At 40.5% G+C, this 3078-nt stretch overlaps 1 long non-coding RNA gene across 1 annotated transcript; it reads left to right on the top strand.

Moving 5' to 3' along the window:
* Positions 1-981: 981 nt before the first annotated feature.
* LOC129750130 (uncharacterized) lies at positions 982-1734 on the top strand. Its single transcript, XR_008738300.1, has 3 exons — positions 982-1370; positions 1460-1587; positions 1647-1734. It is a non-coding gene; the product is annotated as an uncharacterized LOC129750130 (long non-coding RNA).
* The last annotated feature ends 1344 nt before the right edge of the window (positions 1735-3078 follow it).

The following is a 3078-nucleotide window of genomic DNA, read 5'->3' as shown; positions in this document are numbered from 1 at the left end:
GCCAGGTATTCTGAGTTGGTGGTGCTGTGCTAGACGCGCAGGTCTGGTGGTGTCAGACATGCTGGGTCTGTGGTGCTGTGCCAGTCATGCTGAGTCGGTATTGCTGTGCCAGGTATCCTGAGTCGGTGGTGCTGTGATAGTCGTGCTGGTCCGTGGTGCTGAAAGAGATATCGGTCGATGTGGCGTCGCTGTGCTGTGCCAGAGGTGCTGTGTTAGTGATGCATTAAGTACACACTAAGATTGCATTTATTGCGCTCGGGATAATGACTCTTTGAATCACAGGGAAGTTGGTCAATTTCGAATGGGAACCCTCCCGAATCTCGTGACGCTTCACAATTCCTTCATTACGGGATGAAATTCCTACGAGTGCACCAGGAACTCGAACAATCGTCCAGAAATCGGGACAGCAACCTCCTGTATCAATCACGTAAGGCTCATCTGTCATCGCGCGTTTTTTTGTTGCGTTGAATCTTTCTGTCCTTTTCTATCGTGTGGCGAGTATACTGCAACGATAATTTTCGACAGTCAGTTGTGAAAATTTTAAGTGCTGGTAATTTTCACCATCTTTCTACGGTCAGCATAGCCGGCGCTGCGTGAAAAATGTGTAAAAATTTAGAGAATTCCTCCAAATCGGAAGGTTCCGGTATTAAAAAAAAAAAACAAGTTAATCAAGAAACCGACGACAGTGTCAGCGTATGTGGTCTAAATTCCGGTCACCAGTTGATTTAAACGCAGACACTCCCGCAGCGGCACTTTTCCCAGTCGCGCCGGAATATATTAATTAATTTTTGGAAAATTCATAGTATCGCTGGAATCAGTAGCATGTGATGGTCCTGAAGCAGGTTAGTATTTATTTTAAATCAATTTATAATTGAATGAAAACTGAGATTTGACTGTTCTTTGTTTTCAGGTAAATCCAACAAAAATGAACCAAACACCAGCAAACGCAACAGATGAAGTGCAATGTAATGTGTACACACTAAGATTGCAATTTCCCCCCTCAGGATAATGACTATCCGAATCACAGGGAAATTGCTTGATTTAAACGAAGTTCGAACGAAACCCCTCTCGAATCTCGGGGCGCTTCATTTCTTCTGAAATTCGCGATGAAATTCCTACGAACGTACAGGTGATCGCACAATCGTCCTGTATCACGGGAGAACCTCAGCTGTCAACCGTTTTTTGTCTCGCTTTTTATAAATAGTTTTTCTTTTTCGCCTTTGGCGGAAAGAAACGTAAAGTTTCCATTTGTGACGACAAAGCCCAAAGCAAACATCAAGGAAATCAGCGGCGAAATGTTGCTCTTACGGCCATTTAGGACATTTCCTCCAGACGAGCCATCCATCAGCCAAGGAAAAACAGTGAAAAAAGTGAGCCGTAAATTGTGTTGTCTTAAAAAAAAAGAAGTAATTCACTTGATACCACTATCGAAAATTCTTATTTGTTATCTATTTCATAGATGCGGCCAGGATTCAGCGGAAACATCGGTGATGCTGGTAGCCAGGCGGGAGGAACCTCTACGCCAAGGGATCTACCGGCCGTTGAAATTGGCCGTCGCAACATACTTTGTTGCACACCAAGTTTCAGGTATTTGTTGTCAGAATAAATAGTTACATGAAGAATTACATTCCATTGTTTTTTTTCAGGCAATATACCGGAAGAATACAAACAGAATGCAGCAGCCATTTGATATTATTAAAAAAAATTCATCAATAAAAGTTCATTCAATTTTAACATGGGTTTTTTGTGCGAAATATATCCGTATTTTACATGTAAATTTTGAAAGAAAACAGTCTCGAGGCTACAGGATAATTTCGAAACCTTCCTGCAAACCACAGGAGAACATCGTTTCGACCCTACAGATAATTTTGACAGTTGTTTTCCTGTAGTGATTTTTTGTCCCGAGATTTGTCCTGTAATTTCAGCTGTTGAAAATACAGGACGAAATCGTTCCGACCACAGGAGAAAAGATTAAGTGTGTAAATATTTTATATTATTGATTGGAAATAAATTAAAATAATAAAAAAAGGTTTCGTTATTTTAGAGGTTAAAAAATATCACAATTCCATGTAAATATCGAACGGAAGCCATTCCGAGCCTACAGGAATACTTCGGAACTTCCTGCAAATCACAGGAGAAACCTGTTTCGAACCTACGGGTGCATTTGACAGTTGTTTTCCTGTAGTGTTTTTCTGTCCTGAGATCGTCCTGTAATTTCAGCTGTTGAAAATACAGGACGAAATCGTTCCGACCACAGGAGAAAAGATTAAGTGTGTAGGAGCATCTTTCAGTGTACTTAAAAACCACTTTAGAAAATAAGTTTTATGTGAAATTTATTAAAAATAAATATAAATAAAATTACAGTTACATAAAATTAGGCACTCCTCAAGCAGATTCATAAATGTAATATTAAAATAATTATGTAAATAGTACACTTAAATTTAAATAAAACAAATAAATTCAAATTCAAAACTGTTTATTATCCTTTCTCATTCTTTCCTATCTGCCCTGAATGGTTATGTACTGTATTCTATGCTATTTTGTTATCGGATTTAACTAAACCACCTGTAACGGCAAGCGCGTTTATGGTTACTTTAGGTACTGATCCGAACCGGAACCATCAACAAATTGGCCCAATGCTCCTCCCATGCAGCGTCGTTTATTCCTCTCATAATGCTGCTTCCAACGCAGTCCGTACTCAAAGGAGGCCTCTCCCGGGGCATTCCCGCCTACGTGGGAGATGCCAGTGCCCAGGGCTTTAAGTTCGGTGCTGCTATGACCTGGGAAAGGACCATCGGAGTGATGTTCCATCTCTATGCAGTTGAACACTGGCCCGCAGCACCAAAAATGTCACCAATGGCCACCAAAAAAATTAAAATAAAACGCCATGACTACCTCAAAACAAAAATGGTGTAACCAGAGCCGGTTCTTATTACCGTATGTTTCTGGGCATTGTTGTTAAGATAGGAGGGCTGTTGGTTTGTCAGTGACGGTTCCTGCTTCCAACTTCAGGATGGCCGTTCTTTGTCCCTCGAACACATCATTATTGTTTCCATCCGTCGATATTAAAAAAATGTT

This window comes from Uranotaenia lowii, chromosome 2, assembly GCF_029784155.1.
Source record: "Uranotaenia lowii strain MFRU-FL chromosome 2, ASM2978415v1, whole genome shotgun sequence".
Lineage (NCBI taxonomy): Eukaryota > Metazoa > Arthropoda > Insecta > Diptera > Culicidae > Uranotaenia > Uranotaenia lowii.
This window is presented reverse-complemented; position numbering and strand designations above follow the sequence as displayed.